The 25,859-nt window shown below is 35.3% G+C and overlaps 1 pseudogene; it reads left to right on the top strand.

The window, feature by feature from the left end:
• The first annotated feature begins 19,710 nt into the window (after positions 1 to 19,710).
• LOC149541470 (serine/threonine-protein kinase AFC2 pseudogene) lies at positions 19,711 to 20,361 on the top strand (annotated as a pseudogene).
• Positions 20,362 to 25,859: the final 5,498 nt, after the last annotated feature.

Below are 25,859 nucleotides of genomic sequence, written 5' to 3' on the forward strand. Positions count from 1 at the left end.
TGCCACTTCAAGAGATGACATAGAGTTGTATTCATGCAAAAAATATCAACTCATTGAATTTGAGAGTCAAGAACTCAAGCATACTAAAAGATTTTACTCAATCTATGATAAGGAGATGGTCATTCCTACCAGGATTTTAAGCAAAACAAGAGCCTCCATGTCAGTGAAAGGTTTGAAAGTTTACATGAAGCCGGTCAATGAGGGCAGCCAATGTTTTGAAGGTAGGGGTTTAAAGTTCAAAGTAAAGCCACAAAAAACTCATGTAAATATTGAAAGGCAATTCCATGGAAGATGTAAAGAAGCCATACCAAGGAAAAGGGGATCCCACATGGGAGTTTAAGAGAAGCTGCTGCAAAGAAAAAGAAGACACTTGTTCAACTGCCATCGCCAACAAATCCATTTCCCTGTGAGAAACATCTACAAGATCAAAGCCCCAACAAAAGTGAAAACCTTTGCTAAAAAGAAAGGTATCAAGAAGTGTAAAAGAAGCAAGTATGTATATGATGAGCAATCTGGAGATTGAAAATTAGGCATGGTTACAAAAGTGCTGAAGATGAAGATGTTATTCCAATAATTGAAGTGAAACCATCTGAAGAACACGATGAATGAAGGAAAGAACTGCTTTTCAAAAGAGAATAACGATAGAAGATGTGAACTGCTCCTGTAGAGAGGAAGAAAAAAAATAGTTTTGAAATAGAAATATTAAGAAAAGAACCCTGCACATAACATATAGGTAAGAGATCAACGCCTATTCAAATAAGCTTCCACACTACATGGAGGAGGTGTTAAGATAGGAGTAAATCTCACTAAAGGCTACAGAACAAAAAGAAAGAGCACACACAATCCAAAGAGCCTCCACCATGAAAATAAAAGATGTTGGGGAGGGCAAGTTAAGTGCAAATTGACTTGCAATCCATAGAGAAAGAAAAGTAAGTAAGCCCCATTCTAGTTCAAGGCCACTCACAGCATCAAGATGCTTGCAGACTAGTCAAAAAAGAGAGAAGTAGCCTCAACGTAAAGGAAACTCATCACATGCCATAAAAGGATCATGCCAATTTGAATAGGAAGATCACACATTGTGAAGAAGGTAGCAGGCAGAAAATCAGATTGAACCTCACGCATATTGAAAGTTGAATCGCCATGTGAGATACAAGGAGAACTAAGCCACAACATCAAATAAATAAGGAAGTCACATAGTCAAAGCAGAGGCCAACCTTGGAGGGAGGCATAATAGTAGGAAAAACAATCAATTCATGCAGCTAAAGAAGGATGGCAGCTAGACACTAATTAGTCCATTGAGTTCAAAATGAATCCTTTGGAAAGGGTCATTTTATAAAATGCTTTATAAACACAAAAGACAGACTAGGAAGCTGCCAGAAAAGGATTATCATGCAAGCTAAAAGGGAGTTTCCAGGAAAAGAAAGGGGACGCCAAGTGCAAAAGGAGCTCCCACTTCAACAAAGATTAGCGCATGAATAGGTGGTTTGTGCGAGTAAAAATAGAGGAGCTCAATGAGGGGATTTCGCATATTTAAAAGAAGATAGAGTATTTCACACAAGGAGAATGTGGAGAAGTTTTATCCCACATGCTTCATGGGTAAGCTTTTTAAGTTTTTAAATACGAACCTTTGCACATTAGAAAGTGGCTTAAAGAGAAGTCATTTGTGAAGGAAATGCCTTGAGAAGATGGGCCCGTGGTTGGTTAGAAAGTGAATTTTGAACAAAGATGCAAGCGATAAACTGATGACATCAGCAAAGTCAAAATCTAGCTAGTCGCTAGCCAAAAAATTCAAAAAATCCTGCTAGCGACATAGCGAGTCACCAGGAAAATCCAAAATTTTGGCAAAGACAAATGAGTTCAGATGGAATGACATCATGACACATATCCAAATCGAAGTTTCATCGTTAACTCACCAAGCAAAAATTGCACAAAAATTACCATAGCGACATGGCGAGGATTGATGCAGTGACAACACGTGGCAGTGGGTCTTAGAGATGGTGATGTGGCACTTAGAAGCAGAGTGATGACATGGAGTTCCTAGGGAATCATAAGGTGCCATGTGGCACAAATTTCAAGTCAAACTATGATGTGGCAGTGGATGTCTCAGTTCCACTAGATCATGCCACATGGTAGATCAAAGGGTAGTCACTTTGTCGCGATAAGAAAGATGCAAGGAAGATAACATGGTGAAGTAGTGAGAAGACAACACGTGGCACTGATGAGGATGTGCAGTCAAAATGTGACACGTGGTGCTCCTCAAGTTCGAGCCAATCAAAAGACGACATGTGTCAAGCATGGCCAAACTGAGTTTGACCCGAATGGAACTGTGAGGGAAATTTAAGATGTTCAAAATAAAATTTTATTTTTATTTTATTTTCCTTCTAGATTCACATGCAGATCATTCTAAAATAAAGATTGAAGTTTATCATATAGTCTGAAACTTTAATGAAGGGTAAATTTTTTGAATTTTCAAATGAATATGGAGACCATGAACAGAAGGAGGGTTTTTCAAATAGCTGCAAGAGGCTCAATTTTTAACCAAAATGGGTACTCCAATATACTAGCAGAACTGAGAGAACTTGAATTTTCCAAATATGTAGTGAAATTATGCACAGGTATTCATTGGTTCATGTTGTAAGTCAATTTGTATTTTCCACGGCATTGGCAGTGGAATGAGTAGATTTCTTCATTGATGATCAAAATTAGTTACAGGGCAGTTTTGAAGACCTTTTAGGATCTGAATGCGAAGAAAATCAAGCTTAAACAGTTTTCTTGCATCCTACAAGCCATTTTCAACTGATTTGTTACTTTTACCGAGTTCATTTCAACACAAAAATCAGTTGCATCCTTTCATCATTACATTTTGAGATATTTTATGCCTCTGAGAGCCAAAATGATGAGATTTGATTTTCAATTACAGAGAGAAGGTAGAGAGAGGTTTCTTCTGCTTCTTGGAAGGAATTCTTAAGGGGCACTTGTCATCTCCTGATTAGATCTTGGATTCTCTTCTTCTTCCTATATCTATATTTTTCTTTCTCTTTGTAAGGGTTCCATTTTTATCACTGAGAAACCAGTTGGTTCCATTTTTTGGGGAAAATTGGCACATTACTGTGATACCAAGGTTTCGGATCCAATTCTTGATGCATTCCCATGACTGTGACACCATACTTCTTCAACATAATTCTCTCATGTGAATAGCAGTAGTACAGATAATATAGCAAGTTCTGATATGTTAGGTGTTTTCACGTTTCAATATTATGCATCTGCATGTATAGTTTCAAGGAAATGAATACATATGAGCAATAACTTCATTAGTTTCATTCTGGTTCTTGTCTCCTGTCTAAGCAATTTGTAAGTCTTATGTGGTCTTCGAACAAAGATCTGAGATCCATTTGCATCCCCTTTAGGTTGTATGTTTGATGTTTTTTTCTATTGGACCAAAGGGCCAAGTAAATGTTTGACAAGGTTACTAGTTATTTGAGAAGGATATTTTGTGAGAATGAGACCTGAATGAACACCTATTTTTGAATCACAAGGTGATTAGATAGATCTGATGTCTGGGTATACAGAATATGTCCTGATGTCACAGATGTATGTTTCAAATATATGGAATTGCCCAATGGATTAGGCACTAATCAGTTATAGGATCACTTGTTATACTTCTGCATATTTGAGGATTTGTTGAAAATCAACATCAATAATCAAACACTTTTCCCCTTTCATGTTGAAGAGCTAGAATAGTTTAACTCCCACTCAGCTTGTGCATTCCATAGATTCGTAATTTGCTACTGCACTTGTTTGTTATTGCATAATTCATTAGGAGATATAATGTTTTTCATCTGCTTAATAGATTTAGGGATATGTTTTTTGCATTGGTACGGTATCATTTGAATCTGAGGTCTACCTGCCTAGGTTTAGCAGAGTTTGAAGTAGAAGAAGGGTCATGCCTTATAGTTGGCCTATTGTCAGAAATGGCATGTTGAAAATGGGAGTTAACTGCCCCTAGATATGTCAGTTTATCAGTGGGATAATTGAAAACCCTCTAGCATTTTCAAACACCAACATGCTCATTCATAAAGACCCTTATACAAATAACCTATGCCATACATTTTATTAAAATTTGAATGATAAATGAACATGAAATATTGATAAAGGTTTTAACATATGTCTTATAAGAAATAAAGATATTTTCTATCCTCATAAAGATACTATTTTTCCTTCTTCATCGCAACAAAAACCTCAAAATGAGAAAGAGGATTGAATAAATGAGCTTGCCTTAGTCAAACATCTTCTTAGGAATCAATCTTGAAATTAAATAAAATAAAGGAAATTGTGTTGTCATGTAGCACAACTAAATATAACCTAAGGGAAAATCATGAAAGACAAAACCTTATGGAATAAATGTGTTGGAAATGTAAGTGGAACAACTAAGAGGGGAGGGGTGAATCAGTTACGACAAAAAATAATCCTTGTCCCTTAGATATCAATACAATCTTGCACTTATCATACAATATTGAATAGCTCAGTTAACACTAGAATATAATTGATGTTCGGTTAACAAAGCAATCTTAAGATGAATTAATCTATTTTATCCTGTAGTGACTTAGTTGTAGAAATATAAAGCATAAGTAAATAACATGAACACAGATGACACGAAGATTTAACATGGAAACCCAATTTTGGAAAAATCACCTTGCAACTAGTCACAATAATTTTCACTCTTTTGAAGTAAGCCCCGTTAAGAGCCAACCATGTTAAAGCTTACAAAATATACTATTAAGTATGATCATGTCAAGAGATTTAGCTCACCTTGTTCAGAGTGGCCTATTTAGAGGTCTTCAAACACTTCAATCTAGAAATGTCACCTTGTTGGAGGATTTACAAAATGACTATTAAGTCAACTCTATTAAAAGATTTCTTTACTGCTACAATGGTTAGAAGAAACAATACTTTGACTTGATTTAATCTACAAGTTTCTTTGTTGATTTAGATCTCTATTTTGGCTTGACCTCTAGATCCTTCCTAGTTAGTGTAGACACCTAAAAAAGCTTTAGAAAATAAAGTATTTTTATTTTCTAAAAAATTCCTGATGACATCATCATTTATTAATTAATTAATTATTTAATTTATTTATTTATTTTTATGCCATTAAATCCCTTTATCTTAATTAAAAATATTTAATTAAGAAATCCCTCCCAAAAATGTTTAAATCTTATTTAAACATTATTTCCTTATTTATTAATTATTTAATTAATAAATTGACCAAAAATCCCAAAATAAATAATTAATTTATTTTTTTCCCAAAAGTTGGCCACTTTCCTTAAGACCAATAACCTCTTCCAAAATCTTCTAATCCTTCTTTAATTTCGATTAAAAGCTAATCTCATCATTTCCTACCCCTAATCCCAACTCAAAATATTTAATTAAGATTAAATATTAATCCTCATGTTTATTAAAAATATTTTAATAAATATCTCCTCAACCCAAACCCTTGAAATAAATAAAACTTTATTTATTTCATAAAATCTTATCCTAGGAAGTTCTAGACTCTTCTAGAAAGTCTTCATCCTCATCCAAAGCCTAGACTCTTCTAGAAGATGTCTTTAACCCTAATCCTAATCCCCTCCTAACCTTGTCACATTCCCTAAACATGGGTTAATACTTGCTAACTCAAGCCAAAGTTAACAAATATCTCCTCCTTCACCCACCCTCATTAATTGCAATCCACTTGCCATCCACTTGCCTAGTCCTAAGCCATCTCTAACCCTTCCTCTAATCATTTTTACAACCCTAAGCAAGCTTAAAACCCCCCTAAACCCTCAAATTGGAATTTCATGGTATCTCTCACAAATATCTTCAACCAAAAAACTTTATAAAGCCCACAAAGTCATAAATGTTCTTACAAAGCACTTATGAAGGGTCTTTATGAAGATTTTATCTCTTGAGCCTCCTTTGTTGACTCATCCTTGCCCTTTCCTCCATCCTCTCACCCTGTGACATGTGTCACTCCCTGATTGGTTGTAAGGAAGCACAATCCATGTGCTCTCCTCTCATGCAATCTAAGCCCTCCATGAGTTTTTCCACATCCTTGCATCTTAGCCCTCAATTCCTCAAGCCTCTTGCCTATAAATTGGATCCTTCCCCTTTGCAAAATAACACAATCCATGAAGTAGAGTTATAATGCTATTTTGAGAGCCAAATCCATACTAAAGCCATCTATCCACACCAAAAATCCACCATCATCCATTGAAGCCTTTGGAAGCATATTGAGCATACATCCTACCCATTTAGATAAAGCCACTCAACAAGAGAGCTTCTCATTGAGAGAGCCCATTAATGGCTCATATTTTCAATTGAGATCTCATCTTAGTCTATCTTGAATTTTATGAATTTTTTTTAGTTTTTAGAAGCTTTATTTAAATTTGGTTTCTATTAGCATACTAACATTGCTCATATACATTTTGGCATGCCCGGTGGGACCCCGCATGGGTCATCTTCATTAGCTTTTTTAGTCAAGTTTTGTATGTCATTTGCTGATTTTGGCTAATTTTGCTTGTTTTTGTGATTGGTAGGATTGTATAAATTGGTTTTGTAGGTCCACATGAGCATGAAGAAGACAAAGGAACTCATAATCTATCTCATAGTGTTTGCAGATTTTTCAAGCTTATAGGTGGACAAAGAACTTGAAATTATTCTTCCTCTTCTTGTCTATATTCTTCTTATTCCATCTACTTCTTCTTCTTCTTCTTGTGGGAGATCTTGGCCATTTTTCTTTTTTTTTAAGGAAGCAAAATCATACACACTTCTTTTTAGTGCTTAAAATGAACCCCCAAATCATACTTAAATCCATTGAAAAATTAAAAATTTGCAAAAAAGAAAAAATCTTTTAACAAGTGAAACTAAACCAATCTAATCATTTGCATCCTTGCAACATCAAGGTTTTAGATGCATTCATGCAAAATTAGGAACACTTCATTTTTGGAAATTTAAAAAGAACTTCAAGTTTCCATTTCAAAAGGTTCAAAATCAACACTAAGTGCACACTAAAATCTAAATCAAACTCAAAGCATCAATCAAGGATAAAATGAACCTCATTTAAAAATATTTTAAAGTTCTTTTAAAAATCTCATAAAAACTAAGAGTCCTAAATGGTTGCCAAAAATTGTCCTAAAAGCTTTGTTATTTGTTCCAAACAAATGTCTTGTTGCAAAATCTTGAATGTTTCTTAAGTTTTTCATGCATCAAAACAATCTAGGAATATCATTTTTGGGCTTAAAATATGCAAACTAGAACACAAAATCTTGAATGAAAACCAAAGTCCAAAGAGTCATTTTCACTTTTGAGTCCAAAACAATCTTGAATAATCTAAGGTTAAAACAAAGCACTTCAAAGTTCTTAAAACAACACACAAAATCTCAATCTTGAATGCTCAAAGGAAAAAATTTGAATGTTTAATCACTTGTATTTGAATGCATGTTGCTAAACACACTCTTGAAAGCCATGAATTAAAATCAAATTTTCCTTGAATGCATGATTAAAACAACAAATCCAATCTTGAATGCCAAGGATCAATTAACCATTGCAATATCAAACACTTCATTTGGAGCTTCTAAAATTGAACAAAACAAATCTCTTTTCCACATGCAATTTAGGTAAAGTTTATTTTTGGATATTTAAGAGACTTTGTTAAGTTAAATACAAATTTTCAAAAATCAATTTGAGTAGTTCCTTGGGCTCACCTCTTTTCTAATCACCCATCAATTCAACCATTGGTTGCAATCTCAGGGCCATTTATGGGGATGGGTCTACTTGAAAAAGGTGTTAAATGTTCTACAATCTAACTCACTCACTTGGTCTTTGAACGTTTGCTTTAACTTTATCAAAATTCTTAAATGATCAAAACTCTAGATTAAATCGATCACACTTCAAGTTTGAGCAATAAAATTGAACAACTATTGACGTGGAGGGCCTCCGGGTGCGCGCTTGACAAATCGAGTCTCACACATCTTTGCTTTGGGCTTTAAAACAAAATCACACCAACTCTTGAATGCTTTAAAAGGAAATTAATCGATACTTGATGTGGAGGGCCTCCGGGTGCGCGGGTTTACTTTTTTGTTGACCCTAACTCTTCTTCTTGTATTCATTCTTCACTTGATTTTGTTTTGTTGGCACTTCAAGTTGGAATTGAACATTGTCTCTTAAACATAAGTGCTTGCAAAGTCTAGATCAACATACATAAGAGTCAGTTGGTAAAAGAACAAGCATGTTTTTTAGCCCAAGGTCATCCAAGTCTTCTCTCCCCTTGTCATCTTTCGAGGCCATCTTGGGTGCATAAGATTAGGATCCAAAACTTTGTTTCTTTTTAGGAGGCTTGCTTGGGAATTTCATCACCCCTTGTGATGACCTCAACTCCAGCGTTCCGGCAGAGTATAAAGATTGGGAGGTGAATCCAAAGACACCTCTCTTGGGATCAAAATTTTGTCACTCGGGCTAGGCCTCAAGGAACTTTATACCCTTGAGAAGTGAAAGAGGAGAAGTGGGTTACCGCTCCTCTCGGCTGTGTGACATCTTTTTGGTTTCATCTACGGATTTGGGCCTCACGTACCTTGCGTATATCGAGGACTCCCTAGCTAAACCAAATTTCATCCTTGTAGAAAGCTTCCTAGGATGTTGGTGTGTTTGACGTGCTTGCTGAAAACTTTTGTCTGCTTGTTTGTTCATAGCTTTTGAATGAATGTTTGCCAATTTTGGTCGAAATCCTAGAAAAGTAGAAATCTCCCAGCTCAAGGCATACTTAGCGTAGTCACTACCTTATCAAAAAATTATCCAAGCTCCCCCGCTGCAACCAAATCTATCTAGTTCCTTGCTTTAGAACAATCCAAAATCCAAAGTCTCTCCAAATCATCCCCCCTAGCCAGCTAGAAACCCAATCCAAAATCACACCCAAGCCTTTAGAGAGTTGTTGTCATTCTGCTAGAATTTGTTATCCAATCAATCTAACCAATCCTCTGGCCTCACCACGGTTATCCTTTTGATAGAGCTTTGTCTAGGGTAATCTAGCTTTGTCACCTGTTATCCCTCATCACCTTGAGCTAATGGTTGGGATCCACAAGTGATCAATCTCGTGTCATGCCCATAGGATCATTAGTCTATTCTTAGGTTGACACAATCTCCACCAATCCAGCGCATAGGAAAGCAAAACTCTCACTTTTTGATAGCATGCCCTTGAAGTCTTCCATCCACAAGAAAGCCAAAAATCTCTAGCCAATCCTCCTTAGGTCTATCATGCAACTTTGACTCTCCCTAGGAAATCTTTCATCAGCCAATCCAAAATCTGTGCTTAACCCAAATCCAACCATGAGCTTCCGTGTTCATCCATATGCAAGACCCCATCCCCATCAAACTCACCATCAAAGAATGAAGTACCAATCCTATCATGATGTGTTTGGTCGCATTGTCCTTGCTCCCACCACCTCCTATTCCAATGATGATGAAAATCTTGTTGACTATGATGGGTATATTGAAAGCCTTAGAAACATTCCCCCAAGCATCCCCCAAAATCAAAGAGTTATTCCAAACTATCTAATCATGCCATCTGATATTCCAGCTTCCCCTCCATCACCCCATCAACCAAGCTTCCAATCTTCCACCCCCATCACACTAGATATTCTTGTCAATCCACCTCCACCTTCGACACACAAGTCTCCAAGGAATCTCCTAGAGGAAATACAAGAAAAGTTGCCTCCAACAGTCGATAAGCCATGTCATCTAATCCAACCATGTGAAGTAGTCAGTGATGAAGCTTCCCCATCTATAATATCACCTCCATCTCCCATAGCTATCATCCCCATACCATCCATCAAATTGCTTAAAATCATTCCACTTCCCGCAAGCATCAAAATCACACCACCTGTCAAATCCCTCCAAATCCTATCCACATCATCTCCAAGCATTTCCCAAATCTCTCGTAATGACCCTTATGCATCCATCTTCTACTCACCCATCTCCACTACTGAATCTCCCATCTATCCATCCGCTGCCTTTGAAGAATCCATCCCTTCACCTCCTATCACACCATCCACTCCAAACCAATCCTATCAAGATCCTACCCAAAAGCATGTTGACATCCCCCAAAGCATAAATGAAGATATCATCATACCATGTCTTCCATCCATAGTGCAGTCACCATCTCCTCCATCTCCAAAACCTCGAGCCATATCTCCTCCACTACAAGATATCTTGTCATCCCACCAGCTACACCAAGATCCTATCCTTCCATCTCCCCCGCTCCATGCTTCCATCTTACCACCTATCCAAGCTATTCCACCATCTATAATCTACCCTCTTGGTTCACTTACATTCATCCACGGTGGCCCTCTCTCAGCAGAAGAATTAAGAACAGTATCTCCCCATTGCAATACACTTAATAAATCACTTCTACCATTTTCTGCAAGCAAAAAATTTCCTCAGCTTGTTCAAATGCTCAATCGATGGCATTATCAAGGTCAAGGTTTAGGACCACAAGAACAAGGAATCAGAGAGCCTATTATTGCACAAAAAAATCTAGGATTTCATGGTCTTGGATATGTATCCAAAGGCTCACCATCTAAAGGTGTTGGTACACCACACCCCCAAACCAAGCCTATCTCCAAGCCCACCATGCCAGCCTCCCATCACTCCTTCAAGAAATCTTATGTCGTCCCCCCTCCACCATCTTTGCAACCCAAAACAACCTACCATATCCCCCCTTCATCTGCTAAATCCATTTTGGGTCCCTATGTCCCAAAATCTACCATCCTCCATCCTCCTATCAGCCATCATAAAAATCCTATTCCATCCATTTCTATGCAAGATCAACAAAGGCACATATCAAGGCACATCATCCATCATCATCCCCCTACATGCTCTTTCATATCCTCTCCATCTCACAAAGCTTCTCCTAACCATCTTCCCAAAGCTTACCACAGCAATGTGAATGCCAACTTCAAAATGCATAAAGCTAAAAATCCACATCCTAGGCAATCATATGTCTATTCTAAAAGACATACTGCAAAATCCAATCAAAGAATGCAAAACAATGCAAAAGCCTATGAAAAGAAAATCCAAAACCATGTGGATCCCCAAGAAAAAATTTGAAACCCAATGCATAATGGCATCCACCATTGCTAATCCCCCATCTAGTGACTCATGTCCCCCATTTCCTAACTCCATCTTGGGTGCCTATATCCCCAAGCACGCTTCCACAAATCCTCCATCACGCTCGCATCTACCATCTATCCCCCATATGCTCTTTTCACACCCGTTCCAACATGTGCCAATGTTGCTCTTGCAAGCATCCCCATCTCATGCTCCTTTCCAGCATTTTCATCCCTCCATCTCCTACCATCAATCCCATCTAATTTGATCTATTGCATAAATCACACATCCGGTGTACCAACAGCTAGCAACAAAATTGAACATTCCAACAGCCAATGAAAAATCCCAAAAAAGCCAAAATAGCTGAAGAAAGCCAAAATCATTCCAGCTAAGTCCAAAGTCAAAAAGTCAAAAAAGAAAAGAAAAATAAAGTGTCCACTGGTGAAAACTTGGCAATTCAAGTGCCTTGGACAAGTACCATGATGAAAACTTGGCAAACAAGCGTCATGTGTAATCCCGCCATCCCTAGCTTAGCCTATCACCCTCATGCTTTTGGTCATCTCTTGATATCCAACTCCATCTTCCAATCTATCCACCTATCCTCCACCCTCCATCTTCCATCTCACACCATCCACTAATCTCCTGCAACTTCAGCCAATCATCCCAGCTATCATCCATCTCCCTAGCCCCTTCAGCTTTTTCCATCCTAGCTTCAATCCTATCACATCCATCATAAGACCTCCTTTCGCATGTTATCTTCTAATTGGGGGCACTATATTCCTTGGAGATCTTGTCTTGTCCATCCTCCCTTGTCATTGGTATCTAGCTCTAGGCTATCCTCATGCAAACCCAATGTCATCTCTTTATATCCATCATAATCCTAGCTATCTACCATCCTATCTAGCCATCTCATCCTGCTCCTCTAGCTATCCTTGGTCACAAAATCTCTCATCATCATTGGATGCATCCTGCCAAATCCATATCTTTCGCTATCACCCCACCCTTAGCTTTCGCATCTTGCACAACATCGAACCATCCCGCTATCCTATCATCCTGAGCTTTTGCCTGCTTGTAACTATCTTGGTCCGTTAGCTTGTACCATATCTTGATTAGCTCACTTGTAAATATCTTGGTCTGTCAACTTGTACATCCTCTTTAGCTTAGTACCATTGCATCTATCCAGCATTCGTGTCAGTTCATCCTTGATCAGCATCTTGCACCCATCGCACGTCTTGGTTAGCTATTCCAGTGCATCCTTTAGCTAGATTTCCTATCACCAAAGTGTTATCTTTCTTAGTTCAGCTTGCCAGACGCATCACTCATCCAAATCCACCAGCTTAGGTGCTCTCCGATAGGTCCTTGCAGGATATAGCTTTCCTCATGTCTGATCTTGGTCTGTTAGTACCTCGTCCTACCCATCTCGTTGGCAAACGGTTCTCTTTTGGATTTTTGCTTTCTTTTGATTTGGACTCTTCCCTATTGGGTCTTGAAATATCTTTTCCAAGCAATCTCCTTGTTCCCTCCTCAAGGTTGCCATGATCTTCCATATCATGGTATACTGTGAATGGGGCAATCAGAGCGTAAGGTCTTGATCATGTCTTTTGCTTGTTTTCTTTTTTGCTTGTGGGTTACCCAGTGTCGTTTCCACACTGCTTCCTCTGGGATTCATGTGTGATACTAGGGCAATCCTTGCATGTTTGTTTTGAGTTAGTTTGTCAGTCCTCTGGACAGTTGGTGAAAAGGCCTTGATGTTCTTGGTAACCTTGGCAATTAACCAATAGTCCTATAGCAAATCTAGTGCTCAACTACATGGTGGTACTTCTCTTTGAAGTATCCCCCCGCTCAATAAGCTTCAATGGTTTTCCTTCATCTCCATTATCCCCCATCCATATCTAGCATCTGTCTCTCCTACCCCAGCTTATGCATCAGTATCTCTTTGAATCACTCCTCACCTTTAGCTTTAGGGATCCACAATCCTAGTCTTAGGGATCCACCAATCCAAATCAATCCACCAAGCCTCATCTTTTGAGATCCACAATCCTAGTCCTAGGGATCTCCGAAACCCATCTTCCGCCAATCTGACTCTTTGAAATCCTGTTGCATCAGCTTTTTTAATCCCCTCATCCATCTCCCCATCCTAGATTCCTTTTATAGCGCTTCGCTCCTTCATCCTCTGCAATCCCTGAGATCTTAAGCTTGCTTCCTCTTGTGCCTCTGATTCTCCCTTTATCATTCTCCCGTAGTGAGAGTTTGAGCTAACCAAACCTCTTCTCTTAAGCCAATCTGAGTCTTCTTGCTCATCTCGAATTCTTGTACTTTTCAAGAAGTCGTCGAGCCTCACTTTCTCTCCCCGCCTCCTTCTTGAGGGGGCATCTTGCAGTCCATTCTCTCCTCTTCTGCTCTAGCCTTGGGCATCTTATTTTCTTATCTTTGATGCCATGCCACTTGCGGCATCACATCAAAGAGGGGCAAAATGTAGACACCTAAAAATCCTTTAGAAAATAAAGTATTTTTATTTTCTAAAAAATTCCTGATGACATCATCATTTATTAATTAATTAATTATTTAATTTATTTATTTATTTTTATGCCATTAAATCCTTTTATCTTAATTAAAAATATTTAATTAAGAAATCCCTCCCAAAAATGTTTAAATCTTATTTAAACATTATTTCCTTATTTATTAATTATTTAATTAATAAATTGACCAAAAATCCCAAAATAAATAATTAATTTATTTTTTTCCCAAAAGTTGGCCACTTTCCTTAAGACCAATAACCTCTTCCAAAATCTTCTAATCCTTCTTTAATTTCGATTAAAGGCTAATCTCATCATTTCCTACCCCTAATCCCAACTCAAAATATTTAATTAAGATTAAATATTAATCCTCATTTTTATTAAAAATATTTTAATAAATATCTCCTCAACCCAAACCCTTGAAATAAATAAAACTTTATTTATTTCATAAAATCTTATCCTAGGAAGTTCTAGACTCTTCTAGAAAGTCTTCATCCTCATCCAAAGCCTAGACTCTTCTAGAAGATGTCTTTAACCCTAATCCTAATCCCCTCCTAACCTTGTCACATTTCCTAAACATGGGTTAATACTTGCTAACTCAAGCCAAAGTTAACAAATATCTCCTCCTTCACCCACCCTCATTAATTGCAATCCACTTGCCATCCACTTGCCTAGTCCTAAGCCATCTCTAACCCTTCCTCTAATCATTTTTACAACCCTAAGCAAGCTTAAAACCCCCCTAAACCCTCAAATTGGAATTTCATGGTATCTCTCACAAATATCTTCAACCAAAAAACTTTATAAAGCCCACAAAGTCATAAATGTTCTTACAAAGCACTTATGAAGGGTCTTTATGAAGATTTTATCTCTTGAGCCTCCTTTGTTGACTCATCCTTGCCCTTTCCTCCATCCTCTCACCCTGTGACATGTGTCACTCTCTGATTGGTTGTAATGAAGCACAATCCATGTGCTCTCCTCTCATGCAATCTAAGCCCTCCATGAGTTTTTCCCCATCCTTGCATCTTAGCCCTCAATTCCTCAAGCCTCTTGCCTATAAATTGGATCCTTCCCCTTTGCAAAATAACACAATCCATGAAGTAGAGTTATAATGCTATTTTGAGAGCCAAATCCATACTAAAGCCATCTATCCACACCAAAAATCCACCATCATCCATTGAAACCTTTGGAAGCATATTGAGCATACATCCTACCCATTTAGATAAAGCCACTCAACAAGAGAGCTTCTCATTGAGAGAGCCCATTAATGGCTCATATTTTCAATTGAGAACTCATCTTAGTCTATCTTGAAGTTTATGAATTTTATTTAGTTTGTAGAAGCTTTATTTAAATTTGGTTTCTATTAGCATACTAACATTGCTCATATACAGTTAGATATTTCTTTGCAGCTTTACTTTCACACTTTGCTTCTCTGCCTTGCCTTTTATCACATATCCATCTTCTCATACACATCTTGATACCCTTCTTATCCTCACAACTTGACCTTTCTTATATATCATAAGCTAGGAAAAGTCAGCTTGCAAACCCTTTCAAAATATCAATAAACATCCAAATAGTTAGCCTTAATTAATGAAGTATTTTGTAATTTCAATATGTTGTCACTCAGTCAACACTGAAATTGAAGACTCGGCTAACACTATGACTTCTTCATTGCCCGACCACTCGGTCAATACTGAACTCTTTCAATGCTTGACCACTTGATCAATACTACAAGAAGGAATCCTTTCCATAACCATATGCTCAGTTAATACTAGAAAGTCTTCATTACCCAACTACTTGGTCAATACTAAGATATACAAGGTTAATACTACAAACTCTATATTTCCCAGTTAATACTGACATTTGTGTAAACATCAATGACAATATACAATTGAATAATTGATTCCAACAATCTCCTTCTTTGGCATTGATCGAAACACAACATGTCAACATAAATTGATAAAAATATGAGAAATTATATAACATTCTTCATTTCATTATGATTCTCATCCATACTAGCTCCCTCTGAGATAATGCTTGGATTTGTTTCTATTGCTTTCCTGTTACTATCTCTTCTATCATAATCTCCCTCTTAGTTATAGACTCCATCATCAAGACTTTCCCTTAATCTCATTAATACTAAGCTTTTCACAAAATTCCTTAGCACTCTTCCATTTTGACACTACACTAAAATCTCCCTCTTTGACATCAATTTCCAAAGGATACATACATTTGAAATTACAATGTACCTTATGTATCAATTCTAATGCAATATGCTCTTTATTTCACTACATCAAATTGATTGATCTTCAATAGAGCTTGGTTGACACCTCACTATGTTTTTCTTTAGTGATCATCAGAGAGGGGAATAACCCCTAATTTACCTCTTACATACATGAATGCATCCTTAGGTAAAGATTTTTTGAATATATCTGATGTCTGCTCCTTGGAGTTCACATATTCCAATCTCACCTCTTCGTCTTGAACCAATTCCCTTAGTAAATGATATTGTATTGCAATGTGTTTTGTCTTTGAGTGCATCACTAGATTTTTGGATATATTGATTGCATTTTTGTTATCACAATAGCTAACAACTAGTTCCTTGATTTCTTCCTTTATTCCTGACAACAACTTCTTGATCCACATTATGTTAGAGAAATTTACTACTACAATAACATGTTTTGCTTCAGATGTGGATTGAGAAATACATCTTTTCTTTTTACTTGACCAAGACACTAGCCTCTTCCCAAGGAAGAATGCTCCTCCTCTAGTTCTTTTTCTGTCATTAATACTTCCTACCCAATCTACATTAGTGAAGGCTCTTAATTCAAGATTTTCTCCTTTTTTGTACAATAACTGATAGTCTTCAATTCCTTTTAGATAACTCAAGATTCTTTTGATTGCCATCATGAGATTTTCTTTAGGATTAGCAAAAAATCTTACAACTATGCTAATCGCCAATGCAATATATGGTCTTGTGTGAACCACATATTGAAGTTTCCTAATCATTGATCTATAAGTTGTCTAGTTTACCTCATTTGAATCATCATTCTTTGAGAGCTTATGTCCAATAGACATTGGTTTACCAACTGGTTTGGAATATTCCATTCTATTAGAAATGGAAAAAGAAATCTGTAAATAAGCAATACCAGGAAAGAATCTAAGTGAGTAAATGCATGAAAAGATATTACCATAAAATGGGAGAGAGAAAGCTTCAAGCTCCAACATCATGAGACAAGATATTTGGAAAGGGGAAAGCAAATAAAACCCCTTGTGACATTATGAATGAGGCATGAAAAGCCTAAGAAGGAAGAGAGAGAGAGAGAGAGAGCAATGCTCATACAATAATTGAGAAGAGGAAGAAACCTCATTGTTAAATGAGAGAAGAGGGTCATCTCTTAAATAGAGATGAGAGAGAGGAGTTAGAATGTAACTCCCATGTCTATGAATGCCACCATTCATATGTGTGTGAGGCCAAGTGTGAGATTCCTCTTAAGGAGGAATAATCTAAAATTAGAAATTACAATACATATTTATCCTCACATATTCCACTAGATGACAAAATAAGATGTAGTGGAAAAAGGACAAAAAAGAAATATATTAGGATACCTTGGCTTATATCCTAATATATTACAACAATAAAGAAAGGAGTTCTAACCTTGGTTTATAAATACACCAAGGAAAGATTACAACTTCTAACACCCCCCTTTAATCTTTACTTGGGGTAAACACATCAAAGGATATTAAATCCAAATTTACAAAAATCTGCAACTTAATCTTCAATATGAAGTAATTTGATTGTCTTCAAGACATATGGAACATTTTTAGATCCAAGAGAAGTACATGAGTCCTTTGAATGTGATCAAGTGGAAGCATAGACACCTCCAAGAAGGTTCCTTGATGGATCACCTGAAAAACAAAGAACAACAAGACAAATATCCACAAGTAGAATTCCATCATATATGCAAATTCGAAATCCTTTTGAATAAGGATAATAAAATTCTCACAGAGAAACAATAAGTAAAACATGTTACCACAAAACAATAGAGATAACCTGATATCAAGATAAAGGATATGCTCAAAAATTGTCAACAAGGACAAATTGAGTAAAAAGCTTGATCAATGTTCTCATGAAAAGTATATTATACTAATGCACAAATGACCACAGACAAGGCCAACTAATGAAACTTGCATCAATCATGTGGATATAGACAATCCACTTAATGAATCATCCCACTGCAAGCTAATGGGGGCATCCCTCCATAACATGCATGACTCATGATCTAAGCAATAATGTATGCAGATCATTATCACATTAATATATGAAAATAAAGTAAAAAGGAGAGACATTCTGATCAAAGTAGAATTATCATGATTTTTGTTAAGATGGATTATGAGGATTTAACAACATATTGCCTTCAAATTGGATCAAATCATCTGAATTTGGAAGGGAAACTCCAATAATAACATCCTCTTCATTGAGGAGCAAAAATGGAACAACATGGAGGGAAACTCCATAAAAATATTATCTTTTCAAAGTAGAGCATATAGAATCAAATGGAGGGAAACTCCATATAAATATCAATCTTTCAAAAATGGAACCAATAGAACCAAATGGAGGGAAACTCCATAAAAATATTATCCTATCAAAGTGGAACAGATAGGACCAAATGGAGGGAAACTCCATTTAAAATGAGTGCATACCAATATAGGATGGAGGGATACTCCATGGGCCAGATAAGGAAACTATGTATCAGTTATACTGAGGGGACCTACATAGTTAACCTTGAAAAAAATATTAAGCTCCCTATGCAACTCAAAAAAAATATCATATAAATCATGTAGATCAATGGTATAAAACCATAAAGTGCCAACATGGGCATAGAATGATGCTATAAAAGCATAAAAGTGCAACTATGTGCAGATAGATCAATAAAATCAAATCATTAAATGCATCTGCTTCCCTGAAAAGTGAAGGCAATAGTGTAAGATTACTCATAATCCAATTAAGTAAAATGATTTAAGGAAGATCAACTAAATATAGATATCAGGTATAAAACTCCATTGAGGGTAAACATGAGTATTTAATTCATTTTCTGAAAGAATATACCAATTTTTGAATCATCATAATCATAAGAATTTATATATTTATCTGGGCATATATGTGGGCCCCCATATATACTCAAATAAATATACGAAAATAGATTGGTTAAAGAAAATAATCACCTTTCCATACTTAATATTTTGGAAAGTCACAATTTATAAAAAGTCACAATATTTACCTTGGTTCAAAAATATAACCTCAAAGTAATAAGAACATAAAGTCATGGGGCAAGAAAAGATCTCCCCATTTTTCGCATACTATGCCTTCAACATTGGAAGTGATTCAAAAAGAATTTTTTTTTTGAATTAAAACATTAAGAAAGATATAACTAAAAAAACTTAGTAATTAATAATAGAGGTCAGATTTGGCAGATAAGAATATACTAAAAAGAGTTAAGAAACTTTTCTAAAAAAAGTTTGACTAAAAGCTTGTAATGTGTAAGAGAGATTTAAAATAGAATATTGCACTTGTCTGACAATGAATGATTACATGCCAAAAATAGGTTGACAAGAGGCAATAATAAAAGTAAATGATGCTTCTGTCAAGAGCTTAAAAAAAAGAAAAAGAATCTTGCATGAAAAAACAAGAAAAAAGTTACTAGGAATAGTAGAGATATGTTATAGCAAACTGCCAAAGAGAGGTCTGGAGGAAAGCCTAGAAGCTGTCCAATGTTTCTATTTTTTTTTTCAGTTAATGTAAGTGGCCAGTTTTGTGGTGTGGGTGAAATGACTGAAAAACTCTAAATCACCTCCAAAAAACCAGAAATGTGAGACGATTCAACGCAAATGATTACATACAGACAAGGACAACCATATATTTCTACTTAACAAGCTAAAGATCTCAAAACCCAAACCAAGAATGGAAAAAAAAACAACAATCAATAATGTGCTGAACCGAAAACTTTGCTAGAATGACTAACTCGAAAAGTGAAAAATCAAGCAAAGCATTATTACCTTCGCATCGTAATCCTTATCTCTCTTTTAGGTTTCTCTGTACAACCACACCCTAGAAGTCTTCTCTTGTTTTAGCCGGAAGAACAAACCCTAGAACCCTCATGTTTGCAGATCAGCTGCCATGGCTTGTGTTGCAGAATACCCTCTTCACAACCTGCTCGACGAGCGTCCAAAGAAACGGCACAAGCTAACATCATCATGGGACGTGCTTCCCTCTGGTCAAAAGGCTCAAAATATATTGAATCTCTTTGGGCAAACAATTTCAAACATAGAAGAGGACGGAAACGAGTCTTCTCCCTTCTCAGGTGCAGAGACGGAGCACAGTGGTTCCACTTCTTCATCTAAAGCATCAAATGGAGATGTACCTTATCGCCATATCTCTCCTCCATGGCGAAATGATGACAAAGAGGGCCAATATCAGTTTTCTCTTGGAGACAATTTAACCTCTCGCTATAAGATTCTCAGTAAAATGGGTGAAGGCACCTTTGGACAAGTCTTGGAATGTTGGGATAGAAAATCAATGGATCATGTAGCCATTAAAGTTATGCGTGGGTTACAGAAATATCGAGAGGAAGCTTTGATTGAAAATGATGTGCTTCATGAAGTTGGAAAGTATGATAGAAGTTGGCCTTGTCTGTGGTCATTTGTGCATTAGTATAATATACTTTTCATGAGAACATTGATCAAGCTTTTTACTCAATTTGTCCTTGTTGACAATTTTTGAGCATATCCTTTATCTTGATATCAGGTTATCTCTATTGTTTTGTGGTAACATGTTTTACTTATTGTTTCTCTATGAGAATTTTATTATCCTTATTCAAAAGGATTTCGAATTTGCATATATGATGGCATTGTACTTGTGGATATTTGTCTTGTTGTTCTTTGTTTTTCAGGTGATCCATCAAGGAACCTTCTTGGAGGTGTCTATGCTTTCACTTGATCACATTCAAAGGACTCATGTACTTCTCTTGGATCTAAAAATGTTCCATATGTCTTGAAGACAATCAAATTACTTCATATTGAAGATTAAGTTGCAGATTTTTGTAAATTTGGATTTAATATCCTTTGATGTATTTACCCCAAGTAAAGATTAAAGGGGGGTGTTAGAAGTTGTAATCTTTCCTTGGTGTATTTATAAACCAAGGTTAGAACTCCTTTCTTTATTTTTGTAATATATTAGGATATAAGCCAAGGTATCCTAATATATTTCTTTTTTGTCCTTTTTCCACTACATCTTATTTTGTCATCTAGTGGAATATGTGAGGATAAATATGTATTGTAATTTCTAATTTTAGATTATTCCTCCTTAAGAGGAATCTCACACTTGGCCTCACACACATATGAATGGTGGCATTCATAGACATGGGAGTTACATTCTAACTCCTCTCTCTCATCTCTATTTAAGAGATGACCCTCTTCTCTCATTTAACAATGAGGTTTCTTCCTCTTCTCAATTATTGTATGAGCATTGCTCTCTATATCTCTATCTCTTCCTTCTTAGGCTTTTCATGCCTCATTCATAATGTCACAAGGGGTTTTCTTGCTTTCCCCTTTCCAAATATCTTGTCTCATGATGTTGGAGCTTGAAGCTTTCTCTCTCCTATTTTATGGTAATATTTTTTCATGCATTTACTCACTTAGATTCTTTCCTGGTATTGCTTATTTACAGATTTCTTTTTCCATTTCTAACACATTCCAAATACTTTTAATGTTTCTGTGATGTATTTTGATTGAGTGATAAATATCCCATCCTTCATCTGATTAACTTGTAGACCCACAAAGAATTTGATTTCTCCAAACATAGACATTTCAAATTCTTTCCTCATTTATTCAAAGAATGATTTGCATGAGGGTAAAAGCACAAACCTGTGTCACCCTTTTGTAAAGGAAAAGGCTAACAAAAGTATAACTATTCACCTTAAATGACATATTAAACAGATGAAGTTTAGGATTATAATTTTTAATAATTATTTGGAATAAGAATTGATATATTTTCCTAATTTTATATATGATTTTTTAGTTGTTGAAAAACGATTAAAATTAGAGATAGAATTCATACCACAAAACTATATGGAAATAAACTTATTTCCATTTGAGCTCAGACTATGTTATATATAACATATATAGCTAGAACAATCAAATATAAAAATTGACTTTAGACCTATATTTTCTCTTTTATATTGATTCAAATTTCAACACACCTAGAATCGATAATTTACATTTTTGAAAAAAATCTATTCTAACCAAAAGAAAAATTATACATTCTTGAAGAGGACTCTCTCCTTTAGAATACCATATAATTTTTAAATTTGTTTAATATGATTTAATATTGTTTTCTTTCTCAAAATTGACATATTTTCAAGTGTTAAAATACATGCCTATAGAATTTTTTAATTACAATATACTATATCTAATTAAAACACTATAAGATCTATATGAGAATATTCTTGACTTTGATCTCTATAAAATGATGTTTATATGTTACTAAAAAAATATCATAAAAAAAAGTAAGAGTTAATGAAACATCAATTTTCTAAAATAATTTTATTTCTTTAGTAATTGGATACAAACTAGTATAAAACATGCATTTAATAGGCATTTCCAATTGGAAAAGTGTGATACTATATATAACTTAGCTAGAATGAATTTATCTAGATCGTATGTTTGAACAAAATTTATTTTTGTATAGAAAGACTCAAATTTAGTCGTTTTGATAAGTTAGCCTGAATGGTGACACAACTTTGTACTTTTACCGATGAGTTGTCATGTCCCATAAATAAGATGTCATCTACAAATATTTTTGCAAGCAATATCTTGTCCTGAGGTCCTTCCTTGATTTACAAATTTCTATTATCATTTATCTTCTCAAAACTATTTGTTACTAGATATCCATGAAGTCTTTCATACCATGCTCTAGGAGCTTTCTTTAATTGACCATATAAGGCTTTATGAAGTTTACATACCATGTCTCTTTGGCTTGGATCTATGAAACCTTCAAGCTGATCAATGTAGACTTCTTCCTCTAAGACTCCATTCAAGAAAGCTAATTTAACATCTATCTAATATATTTTGAATCCCTTTTGTGTTGCATATGCTAAAAGTGTTTCAATTCCTTCAAGTCTTGCAACAAGGGAAAATATTTAGCCATAATCAATACCTTCTTCTTGAGCATAACCTTTATAGACAAATCTTACCTTGTTTCTCGATCCTTCACCTTTCTCATTCATTTTATTTCTGAATATCCATTTTGTACCAATCACATTTTTATCCTTAGCTCTAGGAACAAGAGACCAAGTTTTATTCTTTTCTATTTTCTCAATCTCTTCATTCATTGCTTCTATCCAACTTTCATCTTCTAAATCATCTTTTACAGATCTACGTTCAACTTCACTAAGTAAAAATGTTCCTTTCAGTTTATTCCTTGTCAATATGCCTTTTGTCTCTCCTCCAATTATTTGATCAAGTGCATGATGCCTTCTAACATATTTATCAAGCCTTGGATCTTTCTTTCTTTGCTCAAAACTTGGTTCACTTTGTTCTTCAAGATCTTCATCTTGACGCTCGGGTTCCTCTAGTTCAATCTAATGTAACTCAAGTAGTACTACCTGTGACTCAGGTTGCACTATCTATGACTCGAATTGCACTGCCTATGACTCAAGGTGCATTGCTTGGGGCTATAACTCAGGTTGAACTAGTTCTATGACTTCGGTGCCTTTGTCTGTGACTTAGGCTAAACTACCAATGAATTGCGAGGTGCACTTAGTTGTTGTTTAGTTTCAACCTTTTGAGGTAAGGTTTCAAGTTCTTCATAGTATACAAACCTTTTGTAATCATCAAGCTCTTTGCTGCTCCGTTCTTCACTTCTTTCTACAAACTCATCAATCTTTACACTTCCACAAATGTCAAATGCAATAGGAGAATATTTAACTTCATCAAATTCAAAAAGGCTAAGAGAGGAAACTATATCAATCATCATAATGTTGTGATCCTTTGCTTCTTTTATTTTCGCCAAAGTCATAGGCTTGGGTAGTGGCACATATTTGTTCTCCAGTCAAGTACACCAACATCATTGATTCTTTATATATGAAACTTCATTAACTCCTACCATGCTGAAAATTTTTCTTTTTAAATTTTAGGAATCTCCCTTCTATAAGACATTCTAATCTTTAGCTTAGGTCCTTAAAACATTTTTGTGCAAGCACTAACATCTCTAATACCAATTGGTGGAAATGTAAGAGGAGAAATTGAGAGGGGAGGGGTGATTCAATTACTACAAATAAAAATCCATGTCCCTTAGATGTCAATTCAATCTTTCACTTATCATACAACACCAAATAGCTCGACTAACACTAGAATATAACTGATGCTTGGTTCACAAAGCAATCTTAAGGTGTATTAATTTTTTTATCCTTTAGTGACTTAATTGAGGAAATATAAAGCATAAGTAAATAACATAAACACAAATGACACCAAGATTTAATGTGGAAACCCAATTTGGGAAAAACTAACTTGCAACTAGTCACTATAATTTTTACTCTTCTGAAGCAAGCCCTATTAGGAGCCAACCCTATTAAATTTTATAAAACATACTATTAGGTATGACCTTTTTAGATGATTTAGTTCACCTTGTTAGTAGTGGTCTAGTTAGAGGTCTTCAAACACTTTAATCTAGAAATGTCACCTTGTTAAAGGATTTACAAAATGACTGTTACATCAACTTTGTTAAGATATTTCTTTACTGCTACAATGGTTAGAAAGAAACAACAATTTGACTTGATTTAAGATGCAACTTTCTTTGTTGATTTAGATCTTTATTTTGGCTTGACAACTAGATCCTTCCTAATCAGATATTTCTTTGTATCTTAACTTTCACACTTTCTTTCTTTGCCTTGCCTTCACTCACATATCAATCTTTTTCATACACATCTTGATACCTTTATTATCCTCACAACTTGAACTTTCTTACATATCATAAGATAGGAAAATTTAGCTTGAAAACCCTTTCAAAATATCAATAAATATCCAAATAGTTGGCCTCAATTAATAAAACATTTTGTAATTTAAATCTGTTGCCACTCGGTCAACATTGAAACTAAACACTTGGTTAACAGTATGACTTCTTCATTGCCCAACCACTTGGTCAATGCTACAAGCATGAATCCTTTCATTAACCAACTGCTTAGTTAATACTAGAAAATATTTATTACCTGACTACTTAGTCAATACTAACATATACAAGGTTAATACTGCAAACTCTATATTGCCCAGTTAAGACTAACATTTGTGTAAACATCAATGACAATATACAATTGAATGATTGATTCCAATAAGATGATGTAATTCACTACAATTTCTGATTGAGAAAATAAAACACTTGAATGAATGTAGATAGATATGTGGATCTCATTAATTCATACAAAACTATTTTATTTGGTCTCCAATGCAAAAATAATATAGACCAATAAGACACCTTGAATGTTTAACAAAAATGAATGCTTGAATGCTTAAACTTGATAGGTTTTGACTGGTTGATTCGCTTCCTTGTGCTTCATGACTTGACCATGATAATAAAATGTTATTAGTGGATGCTTGATCCTAAAATGAGGAGAGATAGGGTGTTTATAAAACCTCCCATCATTTTGAGGGTTAAAATTTAAGCAAGTTGACCATGGTAACTAGTTACATTTAGTCAAATTAGGTGTCCATTCCTTAGGGAGACAATATTAGGAGGATAAAGGACCTAATTGGAGTATCCTTTAAGTATCATATGTGGTGCTACCATAGAAAATACACTAAGGTGAGCACTAAATAATTTATTCACATTCCATACAAATTAATTAATGTGTAATAGACCATATCACTAGCATGTTTTAATTATTTTAATGTGTAATTCCATACAAACAATAATTGAACATGTAATAGATCATATACCTAGTTTATCTTAATTATTTTAATGTGCTCACATGCTTTGCTAGTTCTAGCACATTGATCCATGATGATTATATACTTCCAGGATTTTATACAGCTTATTATTATGGGAGAGGAACCAATACATACTCATCTTAACTTCACACCTCAAAATGCTACTCCCACTTTTTTAAAAGTTGTTTGATGTCAAGTTTCCACTTAAAATAAAACTTCAAGTATATGTGG

The sequence above is a fragment of the Cupressus sempervirens genome, chromosome 8 (assembly GCF_028749045.1).
Source record: "Cupressus sempervirens isolate cs-2001-9-10 chromosome 8, ASM2874904v1, whole genome shotgun sequence".
Taxonomy (NCBI): domain Eukaryota; kingdom Viridiplantae; phylum Streptophyta; class Pinopsida; order Cupressales; family Cupressaceae; genus Cupressus; species Cupressus sempervirens.